At 45.1% G+C, this 15,807-nt stretch overlaps 1 protein-coding gene across 6 annotated transcripts in view; it reads right to left on the bottom strand.

Moving 5' to 3' along the window:
• Positions 1-15,807, bottom strand: part of HIVEP3 (HIVEP zinc finger 3) — a 541,174-nt gene that overhangs the window by 408,830 nt on the left and 116,537 nt on the right. For 4 of the 6 annotated variants that reach the window (XM_043461701.1, XM_043461703.1, XM_043461697.1 and 1 more), the window contains exon 2: positions 13,374-13,486. The gene's annotated coding sequence lies outside the window, so the exon portion shown is untranslated. Of the gene's footprint in view, positions 1-13,373; positions 13,803-14,920; positions 15,099-15,807 lie in introns of those variants that run through there. The other 2 variants (XM_043461700.1, XM_043461699.1) reach the window with 2 other exon arrangements.

Below are 15,807 nucleotides of genomic sequence, written 5' to 3'. Positions count from 1 at the left end.
ATGGATAACGAAGCTGTGGTACATATACACCATGGGAATATTACTCAGCCGTTAAAAAGAATTCATTTGAATCAGTTCTAATGAGATGGATGAAACTGGAGCCCCTTATACAGAGTGAAGTAAGCCAGAAAGATAAAGAACATTACAGCATACTAACACATATATATGGAATTTAGAAAGATGATAACGATAAACCTATATGCAAAACAGAAAAAGAGACACAGAAATACAGAACAGACTTTTTGAACTTTGTGGGAGAATGTGAGGGTGGGATATTTCAAAAGAACAGCATGTATAATATCTATGGTGAAACAGATCACCAGCCCAGGTGGGATGCATGAGACAAGTGCTCCGGCCTGGTGCACTGGGAAGACCCAGAGGAATCGGGTGGAGAGGGAGGTGGGAGGGGGGATCGGGATTGGGAATACATGTAAATCCATGGCTGATTCATATCGATGTATGACAAAACCCACTGGAAAAAATAATAATAATAAAAAATAAATAAATAAATAAATAAAAAAAATAAAAATAAAAATAAATCCATTTCTTGGTGAGGAAGATGGGAGGGAGGTTCAAAAGGGAGGGGATATATGTATACTTGTGGATGATTCATGTTGAGGTTTGACAGAAAGCAACAAAATTCTGTAAAGCAATTATCCTTCAATTAAAAAATAAATTAGTTTAAAAAAAGAAACATCCATCCTTGTTTTCCTGGACACAAGTGAAAACTAAGCAAGGATCAAGAGTTGGGACATGGCATGCACCTCTCCTGGGCTGGCCTGGGGTGGAGGCCAGTGGCTTTCCATCCTGGGAGCCTATCAGACGTGAAACACATACATGCTCATACTCCAGAGAGCGTTGGGTCAGTAAGGTAGCACTGGGAAAGTCATCAGCATCTTTGTATCCTTATCAATGCTTTCCTGCCCAGCACCTGGGAGCCAGTGCTGACAGGTTCCTGATCAGCAACAGAATGGGTCATTCAGGCCCAAGCGATGCAATCACACATGTGTTCCCATCCTGCACCTCCACTCCAGCTGTGTGACCTTGGGCCAGTGACTTTGACCTCTGGAGGCTCGAGTCCCTAGTCCGTAAAATAGTTCCCAGACTTGGCTGCACTTTAAAATCACTGCAGGAGTGTTTAAAAGTCCAAATGCCCAGGACTTACCCCAGACCAATAAAGTCAGAATTCCCAAGATGGAAAACATCGCTGAAGGGCAAATGGTCATCATCTACCCATCGGAATGAATCAACTGAGATTAATCATGGAAATGTTTAATACCATGTTTTACACAGTGTCCGAGCAAAGGTGGTTAACACATCATACCACTCAGAGTTCTCTGCACAGATCCACAGAGGATCATACTCTGGGAGCTTCATTCTTTCCACAGGAAACTTCTGTTCAGATGCCTCACTTTGACAAGTATCAAGGATCAAACCCACATTTTGATATCTCTAGTTCTTTGATCATCCTGGCCCTGAATCATCTTATTCTTCAAGAGAAAAAAAAAAGTCAGACCCAGAAAGAGTTTCTCTGGATGTAAGGTTGTGAAGCTAAGTCCTCATTTCCAATTACGCACTCAATGGCCTCTTGTCCCTCATCCTAATAAGAGAGTCACCATCCAAAGGAAGCCTGAGTCCTTGGCTTACAGGGTGACAGGGCCCAGGGATGGGCATCCACAGCCCTGGCTGCCCTGGAGGCTGCCTGTACAGTTACATCCTTAATAGAGTTGTAGGAAAAACAGTTCTGGGCCTGTGGCTCCCCTGCCATATCATTCATCAACACAAGGACTTCAAACCTTGTAAATGACGATGTATGCAAACCTGGGTGTGAGGATTTCAGAGTGTAGCAGGGGCCTTTCCTTTCCAGGCCGTGTTTCCTACCTTACTGATGTGTCCAGAAAAGGAACTGAGACAAAGCAAACAAGTGGGATCCCTTGCAACTTGTAGTTACACACTTAAGTTTTTTCTGTAATAAACATTTGGGAGAAATGAACAGAGCTCCAATTCAAGGAGTAAAAAAGGGTAGCCAGCATCCTAGCTGGAAGAAGATCCGGTGGGTGACAAGGGAAAACAGTGCTGCCCAATGGTGGAGAGACAGTGTTTGTGGTTCAATGCAAGCTAGGATGCCAGGGTGCCAGGCAATAGAGCTTGATGGAGACTGTTCCAATCTGACCATAAGTTGAAAAAAAATAGAGAGATCTGATCATGTGTGTCCCAGATTCTGAGATCCCTTTTTGTCAAGCCATTCAACAACACAGTATTTATTTTTTATTTTATTTTATTTGGCCGCATGGTTTGTGGGATCATAGTTTCCCAACAAGGAATCGAACCTCAACCCTCAGTAGTGAAAGCATGGAGTTCAAACCATTGTACCATTGGGGAATTTTGAACACTGTATTTACTATAGGCTAAGCATATCCATGTGAGAAGGCAATGGCAACCCACTCCAGTACTCTTGCCTGGAAAATCCCATGGGCGGAGGAGCCTGGTAGGCTGCAGTCCATGGGGTCACAAAGAGTCGGACACGACTGAGCGACTTCAGTTTCACTTTTCATTTTCATGCATTGGAGAAGGAAATGGCAACCCACTCCAGTGTTCTTGCCTGGAGAATCCCAGGGACGGCAGAACCTGGTGGGCTGCTGTCTATGGGGTTGCACAGAGTCGGACACGAGTGAAGGGACTTAGCAGCAGCAGCAGCAAGCATATCCATCTGTCCATCTATCAATCAACTGGTCAATATTTCACAGCCCCATTCAATAAGTACTCTGATTACCTTACTTTGAAGATGAGGAAACTGAGGCATGTAGAGGTTAAGTAATTTGTCCAAGGTCATACAGCTAACATGTGGCAGAGTGAAATATAAACCCTGGAATATGAACCTGGCAGCCAGGCTCCAATGCCTGTGCTCTCAACCCCTATGCCACATTGTTTCTAGCCTAGTAAGGGTGTCAACAGACAAATAGAATAACATGTCTACAGGATATACTAACGATGAGCATAGGTGATGGTGTCCAAAATTCCATTATTTAGTGCTCACTCATAAGAAAGAAAACGGAAGGAGCCACCTGGTGACAGCCTGACAGTCACAAAGGCAGCTGAAATGAACCTTCCAATTGCTGGAGAGATAAAGAAGAAAAGAAACTTGATTCACCCAAGAGAAATGAAAATATATGTACACAAAAAGATCTTAAGTGATTGTTTGCAGCAGTTCTTTTTACAGTAGCCAAAAATTGGAAGCAACATGAGTTTCAATCGAGAGATGAATGGATCAACAATTTGCAGTATATCCATTCAACAGAACACTACTTGGCTACATAGAAGATGAATAGCTGATGCTCCCATCATGAATGAATCTCAAAGCCTTGGGCTGAGGGAACAAAATCAAAAGCAAAAAAAGGGGGGAGGGTTTTATTTTATGATTCCATATAGGGAACAAAACCAAGAGCAAAAAAAATGGCTTTATTTTATGACTCCATCTATATATGGAGTTCTGTGTGTGTTAATCACTCAGTCATGTCCAATTCGTTGTGACCCCATGGACTGTAGCCACCAGGCTCCTCTGTCCATGGAATTTTCCAGGCAAGAATACTGGAGTGGGTTGCCATTCCCATCTCCATTTATGGAGTCCTAGAAAAGGCAAATTCCAGTTTCAGGAAACAGGTCAGTGCTTGCCAATGGCAGACAGGAGGAGGGAAAAAATGAATGAAAGGGGTCCAAGAGAACTTTGGGGAGATGATGAAAATGTTCTATATCTTAATTGTGATGTAGCTACATGGATGTTAAGACATTTTTCAAAACTCATTGAATTGGACACATAAGAGAACAAGTTTTATTATATGTACATTATACTCAATTTTAAAAAGAGATCTGATGTGATACAGCCCCCTCTGAGGTGCTAGGAGTGAGAGCGTATATGTTCTGCTTCCTTCACTTCTTTCTTTTCTTTTCTTTCTTTCCCACTTTCCTTCCTGTCTTCCCTCCTTCCTCCCCCTCCCTTCCTTCCTTCTTCCCTCCCCTTCCCCTTGCCTCTCTCTTTCTCCCCACCCTTCCTTCCTTCCATCCTTCCTCCTCTCCTTCCTTCCTCTCTCTCCTGAAAGCCTACTCTCTAGAGCCCTTTCCAAGCTGAGCCTCAGGCTGCTGAGTTCTGAGCATCCCCAGGGCTGCCATTACAAATTAGAAGTGAGCAGACACCCAGGCAGACTGATTCGCAGCTGACCTCAGAGGGGCAGATGTTCAGCAAAACTGGCCAGTGACCCACAGAGAAGGCTGGCAAGCCCACGAGGCTCTCCTTGGGCTCCTCTGTGACTCTGGCCTCCCAGGTAGAAACTATGCATATATGAGATGAAAAAGAGGAAGCGCCTTTCCAAGATTCACTTGGCCTGGGGAGGGAGGGAGATCATTTGTCTCTGTCCAAGAAAAAATGTTCACTCACCCTTGAATTGTTCTCTCCAGAACATTCAGGGTTGGGGGCAGGGCTGAGGGGATGCAGCAAGGCAGAGGGTCATACTGCTCTGAAGTGGCAACAAGATGAGCTCTTAGCATCCAAAACCCTGAAAAGGATGGAGGCAGAGGAGGAAAGCTGCCCGCACCCCGTTCTCACCTGGCTCCCTAAGTAAGACAGGACCACATCAGGGTGCCCCTTCCCCAGGCTGGACGAGAAAGGACCCAAGACATCGACAGCGCAGGCAGGCAGCGGGCATGGGAACAGAACACGAGCCTGGCACGGGTCCCTCCCCGGGGCCCGCAGGAGGCTCGAGGCAGCCGGAACGCCCATCTGCTGTGCCCCGAGACTAGCAACCTCCCAGGAAGGGAAGGGGACAGTGATGACCTGAAAGCCCTTTGCTCAGAAGTCACTCCAGGAAGTGAGAAGCAGGGCCCACCTGCCTAGGGTGAATCACATTGCAATCATCCGTCAGGACTCTCTTGGACGAACCCCTCACAGCAATAGAGAGCTATGAAAGCCAAAAGGCCTGAAAGTTGAGTTCAGCGAAGCACAACCAGCCACACGGGCAGTGGGAGGGGCAGGGGATGCCAGCTGCCATCTGAGCCTTTTGCTGGAAATGGAGCGAGCCAGTCTTAGAGAATAAGATGACAGCACTTTTATTTTTCCCCAAAGAGTGTTGGTCTCCAGGTGGTGAAACCTATCATTCAACAACAAGCTAAGAATAAAGAAATAAGGGTGGCATGAAGGTAGAACTCCAGCCCAGCACATGGGGAAAACACACACACACAAACAGGCATCCAGAGGAGAAGAGGTGAGAGACTCTAGGCACCTAGTTCTTAGTAAATGAAAGAAGGAAGAGACAGTCTCTAACCCTAATTCACTCTGTTCTAGGTTTGGAACAGAACTGGATCTCGGGGAACTATTCTATCAAAACAGGATTGCCAAGCAACCAAAAACTGGAAAGCAACCAAAAACCCACCAGCTCCCCCAGGTGACCAAGAAAGAAGAACGAAGTCCCTAGTGGCTGATGTGCTTCTGCATTTACAGGACTAATCTGTCATCTCTTCAATATCACTCATTTCTACTTTGCCAGGCTCTTACTGGCAGGTTTAGAATATTCACACTCAGTCCACTAGCACCAACTCATCTTCTACCTTAGAAAAAAAATAATAAAACCTGGAAGAAACCTGTCTAAGTTACACTGCTAAGCACACACCATCCTATCTATGGAATGAATCATGGAATAAACTGAATAAATCATTGCAATAAAGTATTAGTCGCTTAGTCATGTCTGACTCTGTGAACCCATGGACTGTAGCCCACCAGACTCCTCTGTCCATGGGATTCTCCAGGCAAGAATACTGGAATGGGTTACCATTCTCTTCTTCAGGGGGTCTACATGTGTAAATATATACATCCTGTAAAAAGAGTCAGCATTGTCTTTCATAATTAACAAGAGTTAAGGTTTACTGTGGTATCTGAGAAAACTCTGTAGACTTTCATTTTCAGTGCTATGGTGGGTCCAGTATATAGGCAGCTTTACTGAAAACAACTAAGAAAACTAGATACTAGAAAAAAACATATTTTAAAATGACTCACAAGCTGAGAAACTGATAACTTTTTTATCAAGGTGAGATTCACATAACATGATGGAAATTAATTTTCAATTATTCTGGAAGCTTTGAAGATGTCCATAATTGAGACTAGTAATTCTACTCCTGTGTATATTCCCTAAGTCAACTTATATATATGCTCTCCGGGGGAAGTTCACAGCAGTACCATTTACAGCAGCAAAAAACTGGAAATAATAATAATTTGTGTTCACTGATAACAGAATAGAAACATAAACCATACTATATTCATTCCATGGAATTATAGTTCAGCAAAATGAACAAACGAGTTACACCCAACTTTTAGACTCTGTGGGAGAAGGCGAGGGTGGGATGTTCAGAGAGGACATCATTGAAATAAGTATACTATCAAGGGTGAAACATATCACCAGCCCAGGTTGGATGCATGAGACGGGTGCTCAGGGCTGGTGCACTGGGAAGACCCAGAGGGATGGGATGGAGAGGGAGGCGGGAGGGGGGATCGGGATGGGGAACACATGTAAATCCATGGTTGATTCATTCAATGTATGGCAAAAACCACTACAATATTGTAAAGTAATTAGCCTCCAACGAATAAAAATAAATGGAAAAACAAACAAACAAACAAAAAAAAAACAATATGGACAAATCTAGGAGTGAAATATTTAACAGCTAGTTGGCACAGGGATTGATAGTCAGGAGGGACTCCAAACATAGTATTAGAGATGACCAACACCCACTGCTGTGCCATATGTAATCCCTTTAGGAAGGTGAAGGGTCTTGAAGTCTCATGGGAGTCCTCAGGTAAGCAGCAATTCACCACCAACTAACATGGAAATATTTCAGTATTTCTGTTATTTGCCACCCAGTGCAGCCTCTGGTATGCATGGGCTAACCAGAAACACAAGTATATAAGCAGTATGATTCCACTGATGTAATGTTTAAAAACAAATACGACTAAATATCTGGTCTAGAGATGCAAATATAAAGGGTGAGACAATAAAGAAAAGCATGGGGAAAGGATACAAACATGTCCAGAAAATGACTATCCCTAAAAAGGGAGAAGTAGGATGGGATGGAGAAAGGTACCACTCTTCCAATGTAAAAGTAACTGTCTTTTTTTTCTTAAATTGACTGGCAAGGACATGAGTGTTGGTCCTAATATAATATAAAGAATGATTATTCTTTATACCTTTATATATAGTATACAAGTGTTCTTTTGTATTCAGTGGTTATTTCATTAAAATCATTTAAAAGGAATTCATTAGGAAAAATTTAATAAGAAACTCTCATATCATATCTCTATGGTTCCTGCCATAACTCTTCTAGGGGCTTGGCAAAAATGATCTCCTCAATTGTAATTGTAATTGGTGGAACTCTTAAACCCACTGAAAATTCTATGAGCTTCTCCCCAAATCACTCCACAAACATTCTTGTAAGAATCCCTTCAATGAGAAGCAGCAAAGTCCAACCTCCAGAGTACATCCTGCTCTGGCTCTTTTACTTAATATAATCATAAGCATAGTGAGTTTTGTTTTTCTTTTTTTTTAATCTCCTGGAATCTTCTCAAATTTTGAAATCTTTCAAATGAGGGCATGGTGCAAATGACTACATTCTGTCTCTCTTGCTTAGATTTCAAATGGTGATGCTCTCATTTTGTCTTTCACCACACGCTTCAGCTGTGTGATGCCCCAGTTCTCCTCCTGAAATACACTGACAATCAGGGGAAGTTTCTAAGAGTGTATTAAATCTATATCGAGGGCCAAAGAGTATGTTTGGGAGGTTGCAGACATGTGTGATTTTTTAGCAGCTTCAACAGCTGCTTGGCATCTGTAGACTCACCATTCGCTATTTTCAGTTATTTGTGAACCACTCCTAAGAGTCACACCACACGGCAACTCTCTTTTTTCTAAAGCACAAATGTGAACTGTGTAGCAAAACTACATAGCACAAGAGTCAGAGAGAGAGTCTTGTCAAAGCTCCCCTTCCCAACACACCACCAGGGAAACAGAAACTCTCTGGATGTGAAATTACTTCCTTGAGTGCAAGCTGAAAAGGCAAATCAATGGAGGGCTGTGAATAATTATGGGAACCTCTCCTCTCTGGACAGAAACCTGATTCAGAAGGAAGTCAAGAGCCTATGCAAATTTTTCTGCATTTGCAAATTTGGGAATTTGAAAAGGGTCTGAGCTGCATCCATCAAGAATGTCAAGAGTCCACTGCATAGAATCTTGATTGAGGAGGTTTTCAGAATTCTTCTTCTAATAAAATTGTTGGTCCGTTTTAATCAGGGCTCCTCTGATTTAAAGACAGCTTCAGCATCTAACACTGAGCCTGTAAGTCCTGAACAGACCAAGTTTGGTAACAGAGGCTCAGTAGAGCATCCCATGTATTAATAACACTGTTTTTCTTTTTTTCCATCTCTACCATTTGTTTACCAGTTTTTCTTTGGATCCCAGTCATGTATAGTACTCTTTTTTTTTTTTTTTAATGTTGGCCGTGACCTCCAATTCAAGGACCCATGGACATCCAGAGAGCTCCAAGATTCTTGAGATTGGCTTCTGTAGGCTTTTCCCTAGCTTCGCTACTTGAATCTAAGATGTAGTCTCAGTTCACCTCTACTGAACATCTAGATGTAAAGCTCCACCCTTCTTTTTTTTCAGATGGTGGCCAGCCACACCTGGTATTTTGTAAAAGTAAAAAATAGAGGAATCACATCACTCATGCATGCATGTTTTTCATGGACAGACCAGATCAATAGCCCAAGCCCAATTCCCAAATGTTATCCTCCCAAAGGGGCAGCCCCTTGGAGACAGTGATTCAGTTACCCCACCACCAGCAACCACAATCATCTCCTACCTCCTCTGCCTTTCAAGCCCCTTGGAATTTCAGAGAATAGTCTTTTATCCATCTTTCTACATCAGTATCCTTTTGCTTATATACATAGAAACTTTGGATAGTTCTGAACATTTCTGATCATATTCAAAGGCCTGCTACTGACAGTTTCTTTTAACAAGTTCAAAACTTTTTTCAAACAATTTACCAAAATGATGAATTTCTGTGTGTCTAGAAACTGAGCGAGACTCTTCTGGTCCTTTTAATTAGGGTCTTCACATTTTCAACATATGCATTAAACTTTAAAAACAGTACTCGTGTCAGCATTCATTTTCTTCTACTTTTGTTTTTCCTGTTGCCTTTGTCTCGGAACACGTTGTAACTAAGCAAATTGGCAGAGGGTTGGACAAAGCTCAGCACTGCTTGTGTAACTCACACATCCTTCCAGTTTTGAGCACCATGTCTGCATTGAGCCAACACCACAGTTTAACATGACGGTGTTGTCATGCCACCTTGAACTTTTTTAACAGCACACTGGTGGGGGGAGTCCACACTCCCTACACTGACCTAAGAAACACACACCTCGCCTACGTCATCTTTTCCATTATCCAGTCTCTTCCAATTATTTAGCATTAAAGTTGCCAAGTTAGAAGGTTCTAAGTGTGTCTCTGGTCACAACAAGACAGGCTGAGGCTCCCATGCCTTCTTCTTAGAATTTTCTACAACTTCATATGTGAGAACATAAGCACTACTAATTCTAGCATAATAGTTCCCTGCCAAATTTCAGCAAAATATCATACAGTTCTCAATTAATTTCAGTGGGGGGGGGTGCTTATAGTTATAACATAATTTTGATCAGTAAGTCTTTGGCTGTCCAGAAAACTCAGGTATTCTGTTGTCCTGCATAAATGAAGTTTTTTCTTTTAGCATCATGTTGAAAAAAGTCATTTGGGGTATACTTCAAATTCTTATGCTTTTTGAAACTGGGCACACAAAAAGTCATTTAAATTCCTCTTGGTGCATAAAAGTCACTGTAAGCATCAGTTTTTAAGCTACAAAACAAGAGTTCTGAAGACCCATCAAAATGCATAAAATTTCACTGAATTGCTCCCATTAAATACTTATATTAAATTCTATGCTTTGAATTCCCGTGCCTTTTAAATTTTATTTTAAACTTGTTTAGTATTTCTGTCTTACATTACTAACACTTCTTAGTGATATTTTACAAAAGAGCTATATAGGAAACCTTATATACTACTTTATCAATCTTGTCCAATTTGCTGGGTGTATTTGCAAACTAATCACAGAGCCTCTTAGAACTTTGTGTAAATGAATCCTGCAAGAGGGTATGAAATTTTCTGCAATGAAATTTTCCAATGGCTATAATACCTGACCTGAGCTCATGACTTACAATATCTCTCTTGCTTTATCACTTAGGTCCCAACTGGATAAGTGACACTCTGTCAATGTGCATTCCAGATGGTCATGGTATCATCCTAACACCCAGCAACTATAGGAGACATGTTTCTTTTTAGCCCAACTCATTTTCTTCTCAAGATATTTCAGTGCACTTGGTAAAGCTATGATGGTGACATCCACTTTACAGAATGAAGAATGACTTTGGTCAAGGGCTTTGTCTAAGTCTGGTCTGAAAGACCAGTGCTGTCTATTCATATAACCAGTATTTCCTGCCCTGCTTGCCCAGTGTATCTGCTGATTTATAAATATGCTTTGATTTCATCAGAAAGAGAATGAAGAACAACATGTCTGAGCTTCCTTGATGGGCAGCTTGGAGAGCAGAAAAGGACCTGAAAGGCATCAGGGAACTCACAGAGCAAGTTAGAGACAAGTTAAAAGCTATCCAGTTGTCACACAGCTTTCTTAACATTATCTTCCATCAAGTCGGGGCCTGGAATCTGCCAGGATTTCTGCTTGCCGGAATTTTTCACACATTGAGTGCCTCAATGGTTCACTTGGCAAGAACCCAAAGGCAGCACATGCTTCTCCACTCTAAGGAGGGTGGCTGCCACTGAGACAGTGGGTGGAGACAGTTCAATAACAGCGCCCGTGGGGCACATCATCCACTGCCAAATGCACACCCTTTGTCATGGGCCCTTAGAGCAGATACAGCAGGGTGTTGAGGACAGTAAAACCATCTGAGGCTGAAGAGGCCAGTCCGTGTGTGCGTGTGTGTGTGTGCACACGCTCAGTCATGTCCGACCCTTTGCGACCCCATGGGCTGTAGCCTGCCAGGTTCCTCTGTACATAGAATTTCCCAGGCAAGAATACTGGAGTGGGTTGCCATTTCCTTCCTCCTCCAAAGGCATCTTCCCAACTCAAGGATCAAACCCGAGTCTCCTGCATTGGCAGGTGGATTCTTTACCAACTGTGCCACCTGGGAAGCCCCTGAAGGGACCAGACTTACCGTGAAATTAATGTCTGCCCAGGAGCCCGAGGCTGAGGCACTAAGGGGTGTGATAAAAACTTGCAACAGTTCTGTGTCCTGTGAGTGCTTTAGCTAAACAGATGGAAGGAGAGAGCGCTAAGTGTCATACCCACCTTCCCCCCTTTGCCTGCAGATATCTCTGTGGGACAGGTGTTCTCCTACCTTGCAAAACGTAGTAATAATCCCACAGTATTTAATGCAAGAATGTACAGGGCCTCCAGTGTCTGCAAGTTATCAGAACTTTAAAGAGCATATGTCAAGCAGCTCAGCCAGCATCTGGGTTCTGCTATTCCGCCACACACTGTGGCCCAACCCCAGAGCAAAACTGAAACTCTAAGAGTGGCAGAAACTCTTTCCCTTAGCAGGAAGCATGAGGAACAGCTGGGACCTAAAACAAATGAACCTGGTGGTCACCCTGGATTCGGGATTCCGGTTGTGCATAAAGCTAGTCACCCAGGGTTCTTGCAGGGATGACGGTCAACCTTCTCCCTGGTTCAAGCAGGGGTGAAATGACCACATGAAAGTCCAGACAAGCAATGACTGGCCAAAAGGGATGTGGGAGGATCTTTAGATCAACACCAACCCAAAGCCAATTCCAAGCTCATCCCAATGGACACGTGATTTTTGCCTCCCACCCCACTCCCGTTCCTCACATAAATTGCTCAAATAGTTCTCTCTCTTTCCCACACTCTCCCTGCCCCCTAATACACACAGTTACATAAAAGCATCTTAAACATAGGACCCAGCTTCTTCAGTCTGGGGGAGGACCAGGAGATGGTGGGAGCTGCTGGGGTGCACGGTCTGATCATTAGTTGAAATTACATAATCATGCAAACAAGGGCTAGAGAACTGCTCGGATGGAGATCAGTTTAGCGCACACCTCAGGCTCCCCTCTTCCCCTTCCCCAACAGCCCGAAAGCAAGCAAGTTTTAACATAACCACAACCGAAGCACCAGACACGGCTAGGGGGTGGCGAGCAGCCGACTGCTGAGGTTGCAATTCCAATGGTGGCCCGAAACTTGAGGTGCATAGCAGAAAGAGGGCCCAGGGGCCGCTCACCCAGCAACCAGACCCCGAAGACCCTCCTGCCTGCATCCTCGACCCCCAAAGAAGTCATCCAGACCTGCGAACCTGCAACATGAACCAAAGAAGTTGCGATCAACCAAACCTAAGCCTGGCCCCCAGCGCCTTGCCACGACTTCCTTCCAAGTCCCGGCGAGTTCAGATTGTCTGACACACTCAGGAAAAGAGTCCTCCAGCAGCTCCTACCGTCTCAGCGGGAGCCACTCAGCACCCGCGGTGTTTCTAATTTTGAAGGATGGTAAAATGTGGGACACTATTGGGAGAGGGGGTACTTGCTTTGCTAGCGGTAAGGCAAGACTCCCCAACAGAGGAAGAGTTTGGGTTTGCTTTGCTTTTCTCGGGGTGGGCGCGAGGTTGTGATTTTGCTTTTGGAACATTTGCAGAGGGGCGCTAGGATTTCAGGGACCTGGAGAAGATCTCCCATCTGCCTGGGCACCTAGCATCCTCCGATCGGATTTCATTTTCGGCAACAGAGGGCTCGCGGGGGTCGGTGGGGGGGGTGGGGGGTGGGGGGGGGCGGTGCTGAACAATCCTGGAGCCGCAGCCAGGGCAGCTGAAGAAACTGCAGGTTCTGCGGCGGACTAGGCATCCGCCTGACCGCTGAGGTTCAGAGCAGAGTCAGCCACCAGTGCGCGGGTGCAGCGGGGCCGCCAGGAGCTGGGAGCGCGCGGCGCGCACAGGGTTACTGCCGCCGCTGCCGCCGCCGTGATTGACGCGCGGGGGTCACTTGAGGCTCCAGCCGCTCCCCCGGCACCCGGCCGGGCAGCCCGCTCAGCCCACCGAGGGCAACGCACGCCCCGCGGCCGCCCACCCGGTCGTTCCCCGCGCCTCTGCCCGCGGACACCTCGCCCAAGAAGGACCACGACAACATGGAATCGCAGCTCGCTATTTCACTTGCCCGTGGCGGCCGCCGGCAAAAAACAATAAATAAAATGCGAGGCAACCATCAGCCGAATAGAAATCCAGAGTCCCCTACCTTCGGGCCTTGGGATGGCACGCTGGTCCTGTGTTCTCTGACCCACGGATCCAGCCCCTTCTTCATGAATTATTCCGGTCAGTCAGGATTTTGTGCATTTTTTTCCTGAACACCTGTTTCAAGTAAGGGGTAAAGACCTTATTGAAAGAACTGTCCTTAAAAAATAAGCTGTGCACACATATGTCCATCCAGGCATGCATGCGTGTTTGTATACACACATATGCACACGAAATATACATGTACATTGAAGCACCAAACTAGGCAGTTGGATAATGGGAGAGTCGGCTGGTTGTGAGCATGCTCGCGCCGGGAACAGATCCACCCTCTGTTATTCCTCTGAATAAATATAAATCACGATCAGAAACCCAAACAGCAGCATCCCTCTTGAATTCCTGCTGCTGAAAAACACGGAATAAACGCAGCCCGGAGACACGGCATCTAATCAGCAGCTGTTTTCTGAATCCAGAGCCAACCCCTGCCTACCCTGTCTTTTCCACTATGAGTTCAGACCTTTTTTGAAAGGGGTTTTAACCTTTTAAAGATACAGTACACCAATTATCACTTCTGAATAGCTGTCACTCCAAGAGCAGGAAGCCAGTCCCATGCCTAAAGCCACAGGGCAGGCTTGCATGCAGAGATAATGATCTCATTCATCGGTGCCTTTTTACAAACATACAAACATACATATATATATATATATATATATATATATATATATATACATACACACACACACAGAGAACTAGCAAAGGCAAGCCATAAAACTAGGCACATATTTATTGCAGTGACGAGTTCCTCAGTGACTAATCAGCATGTTATGTAAACACTACCATCCTTCACTTCGGAACACACATGTTCATGGGGTCAGACAATGCCAGGGACACTTGTCAGCATGAGTGTCGCCCCTCAGAAGCCCCTACCTGCTGATAAAGGACTAGGAAGCCTGGCAGGGCAGCTGAAGGAAGTGGGGGGCCCTGCCAGCTCAAAATTAACCACAGGGCATTGCCATGTCCTCAAATTAAAGAATCCTCTAGCACTACTTATAATCTAGAACCAGATCTTGTTCCAACACACTTTTTTTTTTCCAACCAGAATCTGGAATCAAAACTACCACCTGAACCTTCACCATCTCTAACATCCAGACTTAGGTCCTTCTTCTTCAAGATTTTGTTAACAGGGTTTTGTTTGGTTGTTGAGTTTTGTTTCTTCTCCCCCCCCCACCCCCCACCAGGGCTAGATTAAGAATTAAGGTAGAAAAATGGGGGCTGGGGATTGAGGATAAACAACCCCCACCCTGCCCTAATTTTTTCTTTTTTTTTTAATTAAATACTTTAGCCACCCAGCTGGTGTTTATTAGTCCAGTTTTGTTTTGGCTTTTAAAGAAGCAGCACTGAGAAGAAACCAAAACTCCCCACCTCATGTATGTTTGGAAGGAAGGAAAATGCCTTTTACAGTTTCTTTTTTACCCCAAGAACCCCAGGGCTTCAGAATAGCACTGGCTGTTGGTCCCCTGGTTCCCGCCCAGCAGCAAAACACTAGTAGCTTACCTGAAAAGCCACCCCGATGTCCCCACAGCCACTCCTGGGCAGTCCCTCTAGCCCTGGTCTCAGAGCCCACCCTCCCTGGGCAAACCACTAAAACCAATGCACTGTCACCCTCTCACCTCGTCACAGCCACTGCCTGCACTGCCCTCTCCCAGACACACACACACACACACTCCCTTCTCTCCCAGCTTCCAGGGCTCTTTAGCAGAAAATTATCATATTTCATGTGTCATCACCCAAGCTCGCTGGGCCTCTCACTGATTGGCTGGGCACCGGCAGCCGGAAATGTCAACAGCCACACAGCTTGGAACTGACTCTCCCGCGGCCACCCCAGACCTGAGCCCAGGAGGCTCTGTGACAAGGCGAAGACCTGCCTGCCACCGGGAGCTTGTCACTCTCCTCCCTGGTCTGCCTCAGGCCCTCTCCTCCCTGCTGGTCTCCCCACCCCGCCCTGGGGGAGGGGACCGCCAGGGGATGTGGATCCAGTCTCCAGCCAGGCTAGCAGCTGAACTGCCTCCAACTGCAGGGAGGAAGGGAACCACTGAAATTCCTGTTCTTCCCAGCAGGAAGATGTCTCCATTCGGTTTTAAAGATTTGGAGAAAGTGTTCCTGATAGAAAACTCTCTCTCCTCACACTGAAAAATAAAAATTATCAGTAAGGCTCGGGGAAAACAAAATTGTTTATCCTCGGCAGTTTATCTGTTGCTGCTCTTCATCCCCCATCTAATATCACATGCACTAAGGTATCATAACCATAATATCCCAGGGGAAACCGGAAGACAAATTAGTCCATCCTCTTCCCTTAAATAGAACAGCTCTTAACCCTCCAAGAAAACTCACCAGAAAAAGAGGCTTCCTGACTTGGCTACCCAATGCTTTGTGATGCCACC

This window comes from Cervus canadensis, chromosome 2 (genome assembly GCF_019320065.1).
Source record: "Cervus canadensis isolate Bull #8, Minnesota chromosome 2, ASM1932006v1, whole genome shotgun sequence".
Classification (NCBI taxonomy): domain Eukaryota; kingdom Metazoa; phylum Chordata; class Mammalia; order Artiodactyla; family Cervidae; genus Cervus; species Cervus canadensis.
The sequence above is the reverse complement of the archived record's forward strand: the minus strand, read 5'-3'. Positions and strand labels throughout refer to the sequence as shown.